Source organism: Spea bombifrons, chromosome 3 (genome assembly GCF_027358695.1).
Source record: "Spea bombifrons isolate aSpeBom1 chromosome 3, aSpeBom1.2.pri, whole genome shotgun sequence".
Taxonomy (NCBI): Eukaryota; Metazoa; Chordata; class Amphibia; order Anura; family Pelobatidae; genus Spea; species Spea bombifrons.
Window position 1 is genome coordinate 105,232,181 of NC_071089.1, and position 21,162 is coordinate 105,253,342.

The following is a 21,162-nucleotide window of genomic DNA, read 5'->3' on the forward strand; positions in this document are numbered from 1 at the left end:
ATAGGAAGCTGTGATAGGAGAGCTGTGACAGGAGAGCTGTGACAGGAGAGCTGTGATAGGAGAGCTGTGACAGGAGAGCTGTGACAGGAGAGCTGTGACAGGAGAGCTGTGACAGGAAAGCTGTGATAGGAGAGCTGTGACAGGAGAGCTGTGACAGGAGAGCTGTGACAGGAGAGCTGTGATAGGAGAGCTGTGCCGTGGAGATCCCCCAACGTTTCCGCTAGGTCCTTTCTCATAGGTAATATGAGGTAATATTCCGCTTTATTTGTACCTGTAAATGAAGACGTGATGACCCCAGCGGAAATCGCTCCTTGCACTGACACCTGAGCCACTGGGATGTACAACCTATAATTAAATCCACCCTGATCAGAAGACGGGAACATAGCAAGCAGTTCATTGTCAAAGACCTGGTTCTAACGTTTCTGGCAAATTAGTTTTAATTAATATCACAGGGTATTTATGCGTCTTACAAATAATGTGGAGTTCTTATTATACAAGAGTTGGAGAAGAAAGTGTTTTTTCAAATGGGGTAGAAAATTCATGACAAACAGATGACTATCCAGTAACATTTTGTCCAAACTAATGAAGCATTTCCTGTTTCCATAGTAACTTCAAATACGACGCAAAGTCAAGGTAAAGGAGATTAAAGAAATATATATTTTTTCTTAGTTGAAGAGATTGTTCATCAGAAGCATCAGGAGGCAGCCCCCCCCCCTCCGGTGCATCTAGGCCAGCCATCCGACTGCTTAGGGGTATTACTAGTCCAAAACCCTTGCCGGTAAAATATTGACCAGGTACCAATGCTAGACGATCACTGATTAGTATGAGAAGCTCTACGTTTACTAAGGTCGTGTTTTTTCTGCTGAGAACCAGTTTCCTCGATGTACAAGCTGTCGGGGCTGTAATTACTTACCAGTTGCTGTTGATGCAGTTATTACAAATGTTAGATGTCTATTAATCTAAATACTAATGACGTTCTCCACCAGCGTAATATGGTACTAATTTTAATTATTAGTTTACCTAAAACATCGACACTTCACCTAAAAAGGAGAGTTTTCATATATTTCACTGCGACACTGTTTGTCAGCCTTAAAATCCAGTTGACTTTCACAGAAAACCCCAGCCAATTCAGAAATGATTATTTTTTATTGTTTTATAAAGCGCCATTATATTCCGCAGCGCTGAAATGAGGCTATTTGAGGAAATTGCCCGGTTGTCTTCACAATGACATTTTAGAGTAAATGTGGAAAATATTCTTAATCTAAAATTTTAAAGATTCAGAATCCAAGCAATTCTATGAACCGAACAGCGAGTAATATTGACCTGCTTTACTGTACTTCTGTAGAGCGGGTGGTCCGGGGCCACGTGCTGTATGTGCCCTGGTATTTTAATAGATAACCCCTCCAATAAGAAGCATAGCTGATTTCCAGGAATAAAGTATTACCATCGTAGAGAATTTTAGGGATTCCAATTTATTTATCTCGATCTGAGTAACATCAATAATTCAAAAACCAACATAGCTAATAGATTTTTGGCTGACGTTCAGGCACAATAACAGAACTTTGTGTGTTTCTGGCTGGGGTTCATTCACATTCATGATAAACAGAGGCTGGCACTTGGTCAGAAACATATAAGAACTAGGCACACGTATGATACATTATATATAGACAGGCCTGGTTTGCCATCTGGCACACTGGGCAAATCAGCCACAGTTACGTCATCAGGCAGCCACGGGCCTTAAAGGGCCACTCCGTCACCACCGATAAAAAAAAAAAGCTTCCGACAAAATAAGTTATCAAAAATATTGTTTTTATTTTTAAAAACAATTCTAGTGTTTATATGTTTTCAGGCGGGTGGATATTTGTCATGGGCATGTATTCCAGCTCTGTTACCTACTAGATGAACACCCTGACTCCTTATCATACTGCCTTGTGCTAAACAATAGAATGGCTCAGTCTTAATCGCCCGGTCAAATGCTGACTAATGAAAGTCTGTGAAAGAATGGAATCCGTTGGACAAGAATGACTTCTTAGCATTGCCATAAAGAATCAGCTCAGTGTGGTAATTGAGCAGGGAAAGTCACCGAGAGATTACATGATTGACATCAATGGCGGCCTCCAGGTCTGCATTTAAAGGTAGTTTATTGGAAAATAAATATAATAAATTATGTTTTGTTCATTACTGTATGTAGCAAAGTAAAGTAAATACTGATTTTTTTCCATGGGATTTCTACTTTAAAATTGTTAAATTCAGTTAATTTTCCTAAGCCTGAAAATGTGTTAAGGGGCAATAACAGCGAAAGCAAAGATGAAATCAGCCATATTGATGTGATTGGGGCTGCACCAGGAGATGGGTCTGGTTTAGGTACTAGGCCTGCGATCAGAACTGCCCCTAGGCAACTGCCAAACACTAGACTTTTTGTAACTATAGAGAATTGGAGTATTTATTGTGGGCCTTAAGTGGAAGGTTTGAGTATGGGTTATCCAAGTGGCTCCGCTAATCCTTATTACCACTATATGTTAACACTCTCAACTACGCTCTCCTTGTATCCATGCTGTATGTGGTTGACACTCTCTGCTTTTTAGTCTGCCGTTCCATCTGAAGAAGAGATCCATGAGGTCTTGAAAGTTCATAAGACTCTATATCTTTTTCTAACTTGGCTCCTGCAATAGAAGAGAGATCCCTCCAAATGACATCATACCAGCGCCCATGTAATGTGCGCAAACCATGAAATCTCACCTCATCACATGTCCAGGAAGTTGGTAGGTATGGCATTGTTTTAAAAGAAGATAAAAAGGAAAGAAGAACAATATTAATATTCTCAAACTATTGGGCTTTCTATATCACTTAATACAGAGACTTTGAAGCCTTTTAAATGGCTGATAGGGCAGGAGTGACTGGAACGAGTATACCTCTCTGCAGCCTAATAATTACGCTGGATTATAATTTATCAAAACCACATTCTAGAGGCTGTAAGTACCCATCTTGTCCTATCATCCAATACAGGTATTACAGGTATTACAGATGACTGCGCTGATCACTGCGCTGATCGCTGGGCCCTCAGGTTACACCGAGATCTATTATTCCACAGCATAGAATGTAAGGTATTCCACAGCATAGAATGTAACCACCATGAACAATGAAACCTTGTAAGACCTGAAAGTGACCCAAAGATGATTCCACACAATAGAGCCACGCTCTCCAACCAGCACTGCCTGTCGGAAGCGTTAGTGCTCACAAGGTGGCAGCACTGCGCACCTCAAATACGTCTCCAGCCTTACTGACGTCTTTGTTACCAAGACGACGCAGTGACCTCACGATGGCTACACGAGCACTGGCGCGTGCACAGTACTTCTTATCTGCAGACGCGGCGTGCACGCGCTCTCCGACTTGGTAGGTCAAACATGGAGCATGCGCACTGGTACGACAGGCGCGCGCTCTGTGTACGCGCTCATCGTTTACTTAAAATGCACGCGCACGGCTCCACACCCTTTCATCATAGGAGCTGCGCACATGCGCACTTTTTTCGCTCTCCATGTAACAAAACATACGTGCAAATATAACGAACACCTACACGTTGCATTACGTTTCAGCATATAGTGTATGTGTGACATACTGTATGAATGATTTTAATGGTTTCCATGCAAACCCGTTTTCGACGGCTAACCCCTTCGGATTATTGCTTTGGCGACTTCTCAGTCCCTCCTTTTCATCGTTATAGCGACCCTTCAGGCCACGCCTTTCCCTCTCCCGCCCGTTTCCATAGTGATTGCATGAACCCCGCCCCCTCTCACGCATTCGCTCGCTCTCCGCCAGAGGGCGCCCAATCTCCGGACAAGCGACGGCGCCATTCCGGTGTGTGAGATACCGCCAGATGGCGGCTTAGGATTGCTGCTCCCTGCCAGGCGCGGTCCGGAGGTTATTCATATTATTATTATTTTTTTATATTTACCGGACCCCCCACACCCCCTGCGTGCACCGTAAAATCTAAAAATATCCACAGAACTATCTATAGCCTCGTTTTTCACCGGGCTCAGCTGCGGCCCCGGGGCCTGGGCCAGGGTATTAACCCCCTACCGCCGGATCCTTTGTGCCCCCTCAACTTGGGCTTCTCCGTAGGAATCGGTTGCGGGCTGTGAATTGTTTTGTGGGCCACAGGAGAATTGGGACGTGAGGCGACGGCTCGGGCCGGGATGTCCGGAGGAGGTGAGTGGGGTATTTATGGATTTAGAGGCCGGAGCGCGGGAACAAGCGGCGGAGGGAGGGGACTGGGGCTTCCCGCCACCGACTGACACCGGGCGGGGTGTACCGAGGGGGAGCGGCCTGGTTGCAACATAGAGATGGATGCGGGGTGTAGAGGGTGTCTGCGTTCTCATCTTCACTCCCCATCCTCTGTTATACTGGTGGTGGGGTTGACATGGTAATTAGAGCTCTACATTACTGACGGAGACGGAGTGTAAGCTCTTTGGTTTAGTTAGCCCGTAAGAGGCTCGCGTGTACTTTGGGCCCTTGGGATCGGTGTCCCTGTGAAAGGACAATGGGTCATACGGCAGGTTGTGCAGTTGCTTGAGTGTCAGATCTTTGAAGTTGTTCTTTGCTTGGACAGGTGATTTATGGAGGCTGCCCTTTTGTGTTGTTAGGTTGGCATTGGAAGGGTTAAGCTGTTACGTCATTGGCTGTGCACTGGGGCCGCTTTTGGGGTGTTGTGTGGGATCTGGTTACTCTGATGTATGTTGGGGCCACACAGGAGTCCTCATTGGAATGACACTTCTGTTTGGAAAGCTTTGGGCTGCTGGATGATTGACAGCTCTGTCTTCCTCTGTTTTTGTTCTCTGTTGCATGTACACTTTTTGTTTGCGTGGATATGAAACTGGCATGTGTGTGTTAGCGTGTATCGTGTAAGGTTTTTGCAAGTTACCATTCACGTGTGTAATGTGATGCCCTTTAAATACAACAGGGGTTAAAATTGTCGAGTTATTGTTTTATATAGCGCTATTAAATTCCGTAGCGCTGTACAATGGGTAGACAGGACATAACAAGTAGTATATAGCATAACAATTTGACTCACAGACACAAGAAGTGAGGAGGGCCCTGCTCAAAGGAGTTTACAATCTAGAGATCCTGTTTAATTTGGGATTAGAGTGTAAGATTTGCGTGCCAGGCCCTCTTTACCTAATGTCAGAGCCTTTGAATGCATGGACTGTAATAAGCGCTGTGGAAGTTGGTGATGTATAAATATCTTTAGGAGTTATCGCAGTGCTTTGGGGTACAGAAAGTAAACAGAGCTGTTTCATGACGCATGTGCTTCCACTTAACAATAAAGTGTAGCCTGTGTGGTCATTGTGCGTTAACACGTTTACATCACGCATCCGTACATGTCGTGTTATGATTCGCTGTATACAGGAAGAGATAGGAAGGGCAGCGAGGGCTCGGTGGTCATGTTTACGTAGATCTGCCGGCCAGTAGTAACACCGGTGCTTCAGTCATGGACGGGATTGGTGAATTTGTGTAGTTTTGCCATCCTTTCTTAGACAAAAAATGAGTATTGGGTAAAGTTAACATGCTAGCCTACCGGTGGATCTCACGCATGTTTTCATGCCATAGTAACATTTATTCAGGTTTAAGAAAGACACAAGTTCATAAAGTCCGTCCCTGCCGGTGATCCAGAAGAAGACAAAACCGCATTGAAACCGTTTTCCTTATGGGGATATCTGGGGAGCTGAGTTATTGGCACCTATATGAATGGAATGAATAAATGTGCAATATTACTACAAGAAAACGCGCTTATATCCCCCAGTCAGCTGCTGAGAATCATCCCGCACGCTACATATTCACAGCTACGCTTGCAACTTTGGGGGGAAAACTGTAGAATCAAATGTCTAATTTTTTTTTTATTAAAATCTATTAAAAATGAGTGTTTTGGGTCTGCTGGTTTCCGGCTGCTCGGTGCGTTGGATTTGTTGTGCGTTCTGTTTGAAGAACATTCTAAGGCCATGTGATTTCCCTGCGTTACATGGAATTGATGTGTGCGGTGACGGCACATGATCCTGGATCGGTCACGGTTATACGTTCATGGTTTCATTGAGGATTGTATTAGGACACGGATCCTTTGCCCGCTGACTACCCTAGGAGCAGAATCATTAATAAATATTAACATAGCTGTCTGTATTCCTATCCATGACGAACTTGTGGCTTACATGCTGTGTGAGCGCGCCTTGAGCGTGTCTCATCCTGCTGCGTGTTCTCTGACTGCCAGTGATGGGTCCACACCCATCCACACAATGTGTTCATGACATGTAAGAGGACAGCTGTGATGTCAGAGATGAGGATCCCCACGGAAATCTTTCTTGTTCTAGCTCTCCGTGTTGCGTGCATGTAGCATGTCCTGTATGTATGTATAAGCATGCACATGGCGTGTTTCAGTGGTGCTTTCTCTGACTTGGCAGCTGCCTCTCACCCTGAGACAAGAAGCTGCTTTTATGTCGCATGGCAAGGAAATGTAACCTGGGGCTATTGGATTTCTTCTGTGAAAGTATATGATGCCGCACTGCTTAGTGTTTTGCTATTTCAATAAAAGAAAACCTTTTTATAGGCATTTGACGAATGTGTGTGTTGTTGCTGATGTGATAAATGACTGTTCTCGGGTGGTTATTATCTACACTGCTCATAACTTCTCTAGGAATGTTGCATTAAAATGGATTTTTACAAATATCGTACGTTTTTATTTATGGAAACAGTTGTAATTATTACGTAATGTGTGGAGACAAGTTATTATTAGTCACTCGGCAATCGTGTGCTAGCTGTAGAGGAAGGGACTTGGTAGTAGAAGTAGGAGCTCTGCAAGCGTTACCATAAAGAATGGGCTCAGCGTGGTGGTTGAGCCGGAAAGTCTGCCGACGTGTCACATGACTGGCAGCAATGGCGGCCCCTGCGTCTGCCGATAGAGGACTGCTTCCTCAGTGCTAAACTATGTAAGGAAGTTCATCCTCATTTCTACTATGAATTTGATTTGTGTTGGGTCGTTACAAACATTTATGATTTTATTTTCTTAAAATAACCAAAAAGAATCCCAAACCTTTGACAGCTGACGTGATGTATCGTGAGAATTCTGTAAGCAATCCGCTGCTTCCTCTTCCCGGATGCTCCCGGGATCCGCACTTGTTTTCTATGACGATACTCAGATTTCATTTTTTTTTGCTGAAGAATAACCCCCAGCAGCAGATGCTTTGTAGCAGGTATCTGGTGTATAAATGTTAAGGTTCTGTGAGAAATCGTCCATGTGGTACACGGCAGAAGGTTCAGCACCAACTGAAGATATCGGCGCATCTCTACCCGCTACTTCCAGTAAGAGGGGCTTCAGAGTCTCCGCCAAGCCCCGGTTTGGCCAAAGCTCTGTATCCGTGTTAGAGAGAATTATAAGTGGCTCATACGTCGTGTTTTGGAATCACTCGTTTTTGAGTGACATTGGTAGATAATATTCCCAAAATCCTGTACATTGTTAAATACCATGATTTATCTTAATAAGCTAAACCGTTCCTTTAGACAGCTGGCCTCTCAATGAATCCTTCCAGATATCTGTTTTGATCACAATATTTATACGCAGGACTAACCCGAAGTATGAATGATACGAATGATTCTCTTTAGTAAAGTGAGACCCTGACGTTTGCAGACAAAGGAAATAATTGTATTTATTTGTAAGGACGGAGTTGGGTCCGGTTTGTTTGCGTGCCCTGTATAGGATTGAGTCGCCCCCATAGGCCTTTGATGCGTTACATGGATAATGTAAGAAGTTTGATGTAGCGGGGAGGAGGGTGGGACGGATGTTACGCGTCCAGCTCCAGTTACCCGGATTTCTGAAAGTATCCATTTGTAGGGGACATAAAGTAACTTATTGGTATTCAGCAAATCCCTATCGGGCAAAAATCATTTCACCACCTGGCCTTTCAGTAGAATCGCTGCAGTCAAAGCTTTTAATATAATTATATTCATTCATTAAAACTGCCTCCTGTGTGTTCTCTGCCATTTGTGGGATTGTTTCATTGATTGGCATCAGTGACGCGGCCGACGTTACCTTATCGATGCCGTGTCTCTTCTCAGCCCCCCCCAACCAACCATTCGGCAGCTTAACCGACCTCGTGAGTACTAGTAATGGTGCAATGAAAAAATAGAGATCTACACCTTCTCCGGATCCCTAACCTCTATGCATTCTGTCCGGTTTTGGGATGATAGATCAGTTTGCTTGGTTTTCTATCCCCCCTCCCCCAATAATATGTCCTAAATGAGTCATGTGTTTTTTTTCATTAGCTGTAGTATACCTGAGCTTTTACATCATAAACCATAAACTCAATATCAGGGCTACATTCACTTTAATATAATTGATTATATATTGGAAGCCGGGGTTAACAATATAGGAGCACAAAACAATTCATTATCGACCTTCCGTCTGTTACCAAGTTTCTCCAGATAATGACTTGATGGAGCGCAGCGCGTGGTACGAGGCCGGCTCTGAGTGCAACGAAAGTAAAACGCCAAAGCATAGCGGCAAATTGTTGTTATTCAGAAACATGTAATCTGCAGTAAACACGCAAATGCTTTCACGTAATGCATGCTTAATATTCAGCGTCATTACAGAAGCTTTTAACATTTTCAATGAAGGTTTCCATTGGTACCCAGTGTTTTGTTTTTTAATCTACCTTTTTCATGCGTTATGTGACAAGTCTCGTAAATAACCAATAATTACATTTTTGAGACTCTGTAAGCAACAATATATTTAAAGAAAAAACTTCCCCTGATTGGTTTCAGTTTTTAAGGAACAGCCATGACGTTTACTAATCTGATGTAATGCCCCCCCATCACTGTCTGCATTGGCTCTTATGTGGTCATCCTTCTGTTTTTTGATGTCAGATAGTAACAGAGGGCTGATGGTTTCAGGAATATGTCTCAAGGAGTACTGTTAATCCTCGGGCGCTAATTCCTCGCTTTGGTGGACTCTGGTGCTGAGATTTTGGTTTAGCTCTGTTTATGGGCAGTTGATGGATTTATGCAGCTCTAGACGGGCTCTTCTCCAGAGGATCCCCTGCGCGGTTTGGACCTTACACTTTCTTTTTAGTGAGACCCTCGTCTGTACTTGCTGCTGGGGGGTTGACGGGGATTATGTATTTTCTGGAGCTTTATGAGCTCATATACATTTAGTGCTCTCTGTATGATTTAATACAAGCCTTAGAATTTAAAGTTAATCCAATCATAAGTTTAGACACGCCCTGCATGTGGGATACCTGATTGTAAACATGTGAACAAATCCCTGGGATTTACCAAACTAAATAAATGTATTCGTCACAAGCCTCCCGGGGTAAATGTATCCAGCAACAATTAGACTGCCCGTGAGCAGGACACAGTGCTGCTGGGTACACACATAAGATTGGCTTCACGTGCACACATGTATGAAAAATACATCACCCTTTTTGTGTCGCTGGTGCACCCACTTCTGGTGATTATGGATCCACAAGAGCTCAGGTGCCCATGAACGTGTTTTCAATAGATTTCAGTTTTAGTGTTACGATGTGTTGATGTTTCCTGTGTGCCTGAAAAAAGGCTGATGTAGCTTTTGCTCAGTTTACTGCACCCAGGGACCATTTGAATTTTTATCTCATTGCTATGGAAACCGGCAGCTACACCAAGCTGCTTGTTCCATAGATATATGGTTAAAACCATGTAGGACCAGTGAAGGGGAGACAGGAAAGTGTAGTCAATCATAGAGGGCATGTAGGTGACAGCAAACTATATATATATATATATATATATATATATATATATATATATATATATATATATATATATATATATATATATATATATATATAATATAATATAATGTGTGTGTTAAAATACTTTCTTGTACCTCTGTTGTACCTGGGTTTGTGGACTACAACATAATCATGGCAGTTATAGTCCTGGAGACCTAATTTTTGAAAAACAATTGAATCTAGATATGTTTATATATGCAAATATTTTACTTAATTGGGGTTAATACAGGTCATCACCGGTGATGTCAGTGTCTGCGCGACAGCAGGAGTTACACGAATTGTATCCTAGCAAGCTTATCTAACAATGGATCACCCGACAACATGCAGTGATCTTTATTTAGTAAGATGTTACTATGGCAACTGACAGCAACACTAAGCTGCTCATTGGCAGCCCCTCCACACACACGTGCTCTGTCTTGGCCAACCAGGTAAATCATACTCATAAGTTTTAGCTTATTGGTTGTTTTTGGGGTGGGGTAAAAGGGAGAGAAATTAAGGGCAGTAAATTCATTATGGAAGTTTTGCCACTGATTTTGCATTCTCAGAAGTATGAAAACCTGCTTTTAAACCAAATACCATATCTGTTCGGTATTAGATGACCCCCCCCCCAATTTTAATTTAAGCCTGAATATAAGACTACCCTATAGGGAATTATTTTTACTAGTAAATATGTAAACTATTCTTTTGTATTTATAAAAACTATGATTGAGAAAAAAATTCTTGTTTTTATTTCCTTTTATTGGCTAACCTGACCCCCTGTTGTCTAATGGGGACAGCCGGTGGAGGTCTGTGTATTGCGCGTAGACAGCCTCCGCTGCTGCTCGGCACTTCCGCTGGGGCTTCTATGACTGAGCACCAGAAGTTCATGTGGTGCCGGCGCTCCGTCATAGAGGTGCCGGCAGCTGCTGAGGCTGTCTACGCGCATCGCACAGACGTTCACAGCCTGCCGGATAGCAGGATCCGGGTCCCCTGCAGCAATGAGGGGGATCTGGGTCTTAGTCTTATAGTCAGACATTTATATGATGTTGGGTTATATATATATATATATCTTATAGGTGTAGACAGGGCATTAAATACGAAAATGTCTTTAGTGTCCCTTGACCTATTAGTGCGCTCTTACTATAGGGAGTCGTACTTCACAACATATGTATTGTGTATGAACAAATTTGAAGTAACCCCCTTCCCCATACAGACACACAGACATTTTAATATATAGAAAGATAGGTTCTATGGTTAAGGCAGAGTGGAATAATTTTTTTTTTTTTCATTTAAATTGGATTTTTTTTTATTTTAATCAAATTTATTTTCATGAAATGTCTTTGGAGGAAAAATCCATCGAAATAGTTTTCTATTAAAGATACATTATAGTTCAAACTGGTTACTCGGCATGAAGTGGACCTTGTTTATGTATGTAGTTTAAAAAAAATATATATATATTTTTAACCACTTTTCAGTTAATAAATATACAATAATATGAATGCTTTCTAATGTTGTTGTTTTAGTTAAAACAATTTAAATGTGATTCACCCATTAAACTAAATTCTATTGACAGCTGTTTTGCTAATCTGACTGGCTTTTATTATAAATATAAAATCTTTATCTGGAAATATTAAATATTATAACTAGCAGCAAGAATAAGTCTTTAAAAGTTCTGCTGCTATCTTAACGTGTCCTTCAGGTTGGCTAATAAATGGTGATATAAAACACAATTTATTTTGTGCGTAACACAAGTGTCAGGCGTGACAGGACTGTGTGTACCTTACAGTCTAAACAATAGGAGCCACGCAAGTCTCCTTCATAAATAGAAACATTTTACTGCAACGTAACTCTCGTTCACCTTCTATACCCCAGTCCACTACTCACTCGCCATCGTAATGTTCCGTAATAGCGAGACGTTGGTGCCGTACCTGGCTCAGACCCCATCTCATGCGTTGTTGCAGTGGTGTTGAGCAGCGCGCTCGGTTTGTGGATCATGTCTATTTGTTATTTCTTGTTGTCTTACATGAAAGCCGTTTTACTGTTTGGTTTCGTTCATAAACCATTAACGTGGTAGCCGTGGCATGTAGAGCTGCGCATGGATTACTCTAGAGAAAGTCAGTCTCCAACCGTTCGAAAGCCGCAACTAGAGTACAGAAAGACTAATTACTATTAATATTATGCTACTTTTTAAAAATGCATTTTATATACAGATGTTTTAATCTTGCTGCTGAGTGTTACGTGCTGCATTACAGGCACATTTTAATGCATATGATATGAGTGTCGCATGTGATGCATAAAGGTATTCATCCCATACATACACCCATCAGCTGTAACATTATCACCACCTGCCTATTGTTGAGTAGGTCCCCCTATTTGCCACCAAAACAGTCCTGATCCGTTGAGACACGGACTCCATTAGAACTCTGAAGCTGTGCTGCGGTTTCTGCACCGAGACGTTAGCAGCAGATCCTTTAAGTCCTGCGAGGTGCGGCCTCCATGTTTGCATCCTGATGCCGTGTGTTCTCAGCAGCGGACACGTCCCGGGCCATCCACATGATGGAAAAGAGAACTCGATTCATCAGACCGGCCACCTTCTTCCTTCGACCTGTGGTCAAGTTCTTTTGCTCTCGCTTTTGGCAGTGCACAGGGGTCGGCATGGGCATACGCAACAAACTGCGATGCCTTGTGTGTTCGACACCTTTTTATCAGATTGAGCATTACATGTTTCAGCAATGTTAGCTGCAGCAGCTTGTCTGTTGGATGTAACCACATGGGCCAAACCCCGCCCCCCATGTGCATCAACGAGCCTTGGCTGCCAATCACCCTGTCACCAGTTCACTGCTTTTCCTTCCTTCGACCACTTTTGATAGGCAGTGACCACTGCAGCCCGGGGACACCCCACAAGAGCCGCAGCTTTGGAGATGCTCTATCCCAGTCGTATAGCCTTTACAATTCGACCCTTGTCAAAGTCACTCACCATGCCATGATAACGAGTTTATCAGTGTTATTCACTACACCTGTCAGTGATCATAATGTTATGGCTGGTGTGTGTGTATATATATATATATGTATGTGTGTGTATACTGTATATATGTGTCTGTGTGAAATGTTATGAGCCATAATAAACGTTTCTGTAGACTGAGTTTGTGCGGGGTGTAACACAGTGATAATGATTAGTCCTGCGCATGGCACTAGAAGTAACTTCAGATCATGCTGTCCCTGCAAAAGAGAATAGTGGTGGTCTAACCCACCACAGTGAGTGGAGCGAATGAGCAAATAGAGATATAGCTTACCCCTTTGGGGTTAAAAATGATCAGAATTCAGGATGTACATAAAAGAAATAGTGCAACACAAGTTAATGCAATAAAAGTAATGGGCTAGAACACTCACATGAGTGGAGCCAATGTGACTGACTCCAATCGCAATCGCTGTGTGTGATTTGGGGTCACGCACCCATCTGTTGGTGAAGCTCTGATCCAGAACCCCCACCCGGGCTGTGGTGTGGATTACGCTGTGCTGTCTGAGGGCACCACTTCCCCTTTAATAATGGAACCAGTAGGGGATGAGTCTTTAAATGGGACTGTGCAAAACTGAGCAAAATGTGCAGAGGATGCAGTGCCAGTAATGCCAAATGTGCAAACTGCAGTATTTATTTTAAACACAATATAACTAGGGCTGAAACAACTAATCGATAAAATCGATAATAATCGATAATGAAAATCGTTGTCAACGAATTTCATCATCGATTAATCGGATCGATTTTTATCGATTATAAAAAGAGGTTTTTTTCAGAGCAAATGCTCTGAAAAACTCCTCTCCTTATATAATCCGACCTCAAACAGAGATCGGATTATAACACCGGAATCCAGATCCCCCGCGACGCTGCAGGAGACCTGGATTCCCCTCACTGGCTCCCATACACCCCTCTGACTCCTCCCCCCTACCATACACCGCTCTGCCTCTCTACCCGGCACCGTTACTGACAGGCACTTTCCCTGCAGCTTCATAGAAGCCTCAGTGTAAGTGAAGGTGAGTAACGGAGTCTGTCTGTGCGATGCAGACCCCCACCGGCTGACAGAGAATCATCCTCTCTGATAGCCGGCGAGGATCTGCATCGCACAGACAGACTCCGTTACTGCCCTTCACTTACACTGTGGCTTCTATGAAGCTGCAGTGAAAGTGCCTTCAGTAACGGAGCCGGGTAGAGAGGCAGAGCGGTGTATGGTAGGGGGGAGGAGTCAGAGGGGTGTATGGGAGCCACCCTCCAATACACCACTCTGGCTCCTCCCCCTCTCATACGCCCTGGTGTCTTGTCAGAAACGGAGGTTCACAGGAGGCAGAGTGGAGTATGAGAGGGGGGAGGAGGCAAAGTGATGTATGGGAGGAGGCAGAGTGGAGTATGGGAGGAGCCAGAGTGGAGTATGGGAGGGGGAGGAGACAGAGTGGTGTATGGGAGGAGGCAGAGTAAAGTATGGGAGGGGGAGGAGCCAAAGTGATGTATGGGAGGGGAGGAGGCAGAGTGCTATATGGGAGGGGGAGGAGGCAAAGTGATGTATGGGAGGGGAGGAGCCAAAGTGATGTATATGTATGGGCGGGGGAGGAGGCAGAGTGGTGTATGGGAGGGGGGAGGAGGCAGAGTGGAGTATGAGAGGGGGGAGGAGCCAGAGTGGTGTTTGGGAGGGGGAGGAGCCAGAGTGGTGTATGGGAGGGGGAGGGGCCAGAGTGGTGTATGGGAGGGGGAGGAGCCAGAGTGGTGTATGGGTGAGTTATAGTGGTGTATGGGGGGTATTATGAATTTTTAGGGCATATAGGGGGTATAAGGCATATGGATATTAGGCATATCAGGGGGGCATAAAACAAATCTGGGGGTAAAAGGTATATCAGGGGGCTCAGTTGCATATCACTGGCATATAAGGAGTATAAGGCATATCAGGGGCACAGGGGCACAGTGGCATATCAGGGGGCACAGTGGAATCTGGCATATAAGAGGTATAAGGCATATATGGGGGCAGAGTGGCAAGCTGGGGGTCAGATGTGCATAACTGGGGGCAGTTTGGTAAATAAAAAAAATTTAAACAAGGCTTTTTTCTCAGTTTTTATTAAATATGAAAAATAGTTAACATATGAATTAATATTTACTAATAACTTTGTATTAAAACCTAGTTTGAGAAGCACTGTGTTTGGGTTCTTGTAGCTTTTATTATTATGTCAGTAAAATAAGAAGGTGAATAGAGAGAGGCCATTGCAATAAAGAGATGAAAGTGTAAATTGTACGTTTTTTATTGCAATTTTTCTTCAATTTAAAATAATGTATTTTTTTTCCGATTAATCGATTAATCGACAAAATAATCGGCCAACTAATCGATTATTAAAATAATCGTTAGTTGCAGCCCTAAATATAACAAATAAAAACACATAATCCAAATGCAATACTCAAGTGAAAAATAGTCCCCCCCCCCCCTGTGATCCTCCAATAACGCTTTTCGCCTTGGGCCTTATTCAAGCAGGGGCTTTCCTGCTGCCATCTATATTCACGCTGGTGTTAAAGGGGAAGTGGATTAGATCTTCACCAACAGATGGGTGCGTGATCCCAAATCACACACAGCGATTGGAGTCAGTCACATTGGCTCCACTCATGTGAGTGTTCTAGCCCATTACTTTTATTGCATTAATTTGTGTTGCACACAGGTTGCACTATTTATTTCTTTTATCTTTTATGTACATCCCGGATTAAGCATTGTCGGGGTCTCGGTATGATGCGCTTCTGTTTGGATATAGGGACATAAAAGCATTGCCGGCCCGCCGGGGTCTCGGGCGAGCGGCGGTATGACGCGCTTCTGTTTGGATATTGCCGCTCTGCGTTTGTTTCTGAAATGTTTACACAATGATGTGAATGTTTAGCTGCGTTCATCTGTCCTTTAATCGCCATGACGATGCAAAGCGAGAAGCCGGCCGACTAGCCCAGAGACCGGCCGTGATTTACAGATTTTCTGAGCAGATTGTTATTCCGTCGCTCGCCCCGCTCCATGTCGGCCAGCGCAGTCTCTAGCATATTTTAAAGTTGTGACAGTAACTCGAGCTTTTAAAAATAAATCCTCTCGAGGTCTACTAACTAGTCAGCAGTCTCAGAACATGTATGAACAATGTGTCTTATTTACACGCACATGGCATTTTACAAGTTTTTCCGTGTGTATCATCTCTTTAAAGAGACACTCCAGCTATTAAATGGGCTTTAGTGCATGCGCTGCTGAGCGAGCGCTTGGAACGGATGTGTCATTCCCCCCCTGCATTTCATTCGCTCGTACCGTTGGGTGAACGCACCGCATCGTGCATAATACTTGCCGCCAGCGCTGGCTCTCCCGTATATTTAAACTGCTTTCCTACTATTCATTGGCTACTTCAACTAGCCAATCAGTGGATTGAAACACTGGGAAGTGGGTAGGAAGCAGCAAACCTGCAGCTTCTCCCTCAGGGGTTCCCTGGGTGTTTCCCTTTCGTGTCTTGATCTTGTGCTGAACGTTGCCTTTTTATAGGCAGTATAATGGTTAATGTGTAACATCAGGCTGATTTATCTACAGTCTAGAAGTAACCCATCTCTAGCTCCAGTTTATTTAACCCTCTCTTCACATGAAGGTTTTCAGACTACACAGCTGGCGGGTAGTAAATATTTACATGAAGGTGCGAGTGTTTAACCCCTTCAGGACCGGCGTTGGCAAACTGCGTCTTCCCTTGAAGAGCGCAGTTTTTTAAAAAAAATATTTAAATTCCGTGCTCGTGATTTGCTGCAAAGCGATCACGTGCACGGAATGGAGGGGGAGTGGCTGCTACGGGTCGTTGGGGACACCCAGCAGTCAGTAGCAGCCGCCCCTCGCGATCCCAGCGTTCAAAGCGACGCTGCATTGCGTATCATCGATTATGTACCTGGTACGTCCCGGTCTGCCGGTGACCTTTGACCCGGAAGGACCAGGTGCGTCCTGGTCTTGAAGGGGTTAATGAGGCTTAATAGTGCAGCTGTCACTGAAGAAAGCACAATTTGGGGTTTATTCACTGAGAGTTTGTGAAAGTTGTGTTTTTAACTCCATTACATCGCTGATCATTATAACTGTCCAACCCAGTGAGCTTCTGCCGCGGAAAGATCTTGGTCAGCCCTTACTGGATGAGAAATGCATGATACAGGGCCAGCTCAGCCCTTAATAATGAATAGTTAAGTAAGGGAGCTGAAACGACTCTCCTAGTAAATAAGCCCGTTAGTGTTGTGAGTAAGCGGTGCAGGTCGGCTGGGAGTGTTTATGGTGTACTTCTGAAGATTGTCACAGAAAACGGTCATTTGGAGCTCTGCCAGCATATGCAGCGCTGGATAAACATTTACATCACATGGCATTATGAGATGCTATTTCAAGTAGAGGAGTCTATATATTTATATATATATATATATATGTGTGTATATATGTGTATGTATGCATGTATGTGTGTGGTAATTGAGATCTCGATATAATTCGGTAAGTGACCGGCGGAGCACTGCTAGAGAACGGAGGTTTGCGGTGTATATATGGAATATATGGAAATACAGCTTGTCGCATTTTAAGCTTTTGATAGAATGAAAGGTTTGTATTTTATCAAAATTCTTAATAGTTCACAAATAACTAAAGGTTATTAAACACCAAACCGGCCTCTCAAACTCTGCATCTTGCAATCAAATGTTACGGTGGAACGTGGCTCCAGAAACGCTATATTCTCAAGTGGTTACCATCGGCAACGGTCCATATTGTTGGTCCCGATGCATATATATATATATGTGTGTGTATATGTATATGTGTGCGGGTGTATACTATATATTGGGGTGGGGGTTCTTCATGTATCTTCCCATGCATTTAAAAGACAATATGAACACTGAAGGGGCAGCACAGCTATCCTATACATTAAAGTGCATGTGTCTACCTATAGAAACCTGATACTCGCTCATTGTAATGTTTAAAGGTTTGTCACCCGGTTTAATGTGTTACTAACGCCCCACGGGTACAATGCAAGCGTTGCATTGGGTTCTTACAGAAATTGGAAATCTGAGCTGAGTTATTGAAAGGATGATGGCGTTTCGGTCCGTCTCGTATTGTCCGTACGGTCTGTGGATTCTTGTATTTAATCGCGTTGAACACGAACAGGACTGGCTAACTTTATTGCGGCAGAGAACGTTTGCTTCCGTGCATAAATTCTATAAGGGATTCTCATCACCCGCTGCGCCTCCTTTCATAGATCGGATGCTTTACACGCATGTAGAGACACCGTCACAGCTCTACACACCCCGGGACCCCCGAGCCATGCTCTACAGAGCAGCCCTGCGTCCCAAACAAATGGAGGTTCCGTCCGTAATAACGCCAGGCGGCTCTCTGACCCCGGTACCGGCGCGTCTACAGATACAGAACTCTTCCGTGTAGACAGCGGTGGGAGATCGCACTGGGTTAGTTTGGTCAAAGTTTGTCCTTCTTTGGGTCGTTCCAGTCTCGTGGATATTTTAATCTCTAACGCACGCTCACTTTTTGCCTGTAATTTCCAGTTACAGACGGCAAAGTAAATCCCCATCCCGGCAGCTTATGAAGAGAGGGCACTTAAAATGCATATCATGTATTGCAGAAAGCAGTGTTACTATAGCAACCATCCAGTAGGTCACAAGCAGCTCCGTTTACATGATTGCTTCTTAATGCTAACTAATATGGAGCAGGACTGATCAAATCTAAGAGCGGCAGACGGGCGGCGGGGGCTCGCTCTCATATCCTGGTCACGCGGCGGTCTCGGCTCTTCGCGGGGATTACGAGCGTTTATTAATTTGCGTTCAGCGCAGTCTGCAGTGGACAGCAAACACCGCGTAGCTCCGCAAACTCTTCCAAGTTGGTGTCTGAGAATCTTTTAGACATCTATTGAAATAAGAGAATAGGAACGTTGATGCCTCGAAGGAGAGCGGCCACTATACATTTCCAACACTTCTGTAACCTAACCAAACTTCGTTAAAATACCGCTTGGTTTCTGTTTCTACGATCAGTTGTCACAAGCGTCTAATGTTTGTAACGGCTTCCTGGTCCTGTGTAACACGCAGACTCGGTTCTTGTTATACCGGCCTCTGTCTGAATATCTCGGAGGGACTTTCTCGCTAATTAAGACGATCGGGTATTATAATTCGCTTTGAAATGAGCCGTTAGCCCCATGCGGGGAACTGGTGAAGAACCGATCCTCCCGTGACTGCTGGAAATAGCAGCCTGCAGAATAAGCATAAATTACTGGGAAAATGTGAAATAAAACCCAGTTCTCTTCAGTGCCAAATGTTATTGTTCGTGTTGCCCATGTAGTGGATACAGCCGGGGCATTTTCACTTAATTTTAAGGATTTACTCTGTAGAGGGATACTTTGGGAGACCCCGTCAGAGTGAATCCCTTCCTTTCTAGGTACCTGGACTGTACATTCAGAGGTGACAGCCAAGTCGATGTCAAATGACCATAGTCATGCTGTTTTATTGACGCTTAAAGGTTGTTGGTGCTTTAATTCCTGTGATAAATAAAGTTCATCCCATTCCGCATTTATGCTGCTCTTTATTTTTAGAATAGTGATATTTTTAAAAACCATTATTTTAAGAAATGACTGCGTTCTTGGTAGTCATGTCTTCTATGGGGACCGTGCCGAATGCCTTACTGATTCTAGACGGCGATACTAACAGCTGGTCTGGTACTTTAGTCACCCGTCTGGTACTTTAGTTACCCGTCCTGTCTCTCTTCATACATTTATATCCAGATATTTAACAATCCTTTCCTCAGCGTGGTTTCCGTTAGTCTCCCAAACACTGATGTGGCGCTTTACTGGGCTGTAGTTGGCCGCGTTTTTACCACAACCGCCAACCTCCAGTCCGATGGAACTACTCCCGTCACTAGCATCTCCCGCTGGATCCCGTGGATTTGTCTCATTTACTTTGGAGAGTTCAAGTAGAACGTGTTCTCTGTAAACACGCGTGCTTCGCGTGTCTCATTGTTTCTGTTTGAGCTCTGCTCCCCCCGCCTTCCTCCGTTTAGTGTTTATTTAGATGTTTATCCTCGTTCTGTAACTCCATTAGTCTCTCATTATTTTTACTTTACTTTTTCCCCTTTTCCTTGATATATCTAAGTCTTTTTATGTCCTTTTTTGTTAAGCTGGCAGTTTTCTTCTGTAAATATTTACGTATTTGTTACTATGACTGCGGTACTTATTTTTTTATGTTAATAACTTGCCCTTTCAGGACTTGACTAAGCTGTAATTCCTGCCATGTGTTTACATTTTTGGGACATCCAACTTGCAAAGGGGCCAAGTAGCTTTCATTAAAGTCCATATAATGTCTGCAGTGACCCTTTAAGATTATCGTTTAAATTGAGTTACAAAATAATGAGTTATGTCTCTCGTGCGTCTCTTTTTATACTAAGTGCTACATGTAGCAGGTGGAACGGCACCTTTACTTCTTGCACAGTGAGTCAGCCAGTCCAAAATGATTAGAGGGGTCTTTCTCGTAGGGGCTTCACGTATTTGTAAGGTGGGGTTACTTTCTTTGCTTTTCTGATGGAAACAAATGGTCACGCGCTGAGTGTTCAAGGGAGTGAGGAACACCAGCAGCATAAGTCAGGTCACCTGGAAAGGCATAAAGCATCGATATGTTAGAATCGCGTTAATGGCAACAATCCCAAATTGCCCCAAACACTCCCGGGCATTTTAAAGATCTCAAGAATGTATTAAAATGAAACAGCAGCCAATTACATTACATTCAGTTATATAGCCCCCGCAGATTCCGTAGCGCAGTTACTATCACACGATAACAGACAATTAAATACCCCTGCTCACCGAGTCGTTTCATTGGATGCTTTGGGAATGAGCGCATACGAGCGCCGGATTCACCTTTTATTCTTGACCGCCTCACATGGTGTGAGAATGATCGCAGCCTTTTCATTCTCTCGCTGGATTCGGTGTGATCGCGCACGGTTTGCCGTGTTATATTATGTGCAGATGCAGCTCTCCTGTGTCGTCGTTGTCTATAATGTTTGTAAATATCATTGTAAAGGTAGCTCGCGTAAGGCTTCCTGCCTCCGGGAAAGCCCTGTTGACATGCGCTGGTTTGAGTGCGCTGTATCGGAATCAGAAGATGTGTGAACTCCTGTGAGAATCGCGATCACTTAATACTCACACTACTGATGCGTGTCTTTATTCATAGAAGCCTGTAATGTTGGGCCGCCTGTCTTTGTTTTCAAACGACATCACATGAAAGCGACCTGCTGCCGGCACCGTGTGTTCCATTTACATAATAAATAAGATATTTTCCTCTCCGCCACGCGGTCAGTGTGTTTCTCTTTAAAGGGGGCCGGTTACCTTCCCTGAC

At 43.8% G+C, this 21,162-nt stretch overlaps 1 protein-coding gene across 2 annotated transcripts in view; it reads left to right on the plus strand.

Annotated features, from left to right (window-relative positions):
• The first annotated feature begins 3,831 nt into the window (after positions 1–3,831).
• Positions 3,832–21,162, plus strand: part of STAG1 (stromal antigen 1) — a 51,513-nt gene continuing 34,182 nt past the window's right edge. The window contains exon 1 of one of the 2 annotated variants that reach the window (XM_053461160.1): positions 3,832–3,918. The gene's annotated coding sequence lies outside the window, so the exon portion shown is untranslated. The other variant, XM_053461159.1, reaches the window with a different exon arrangement.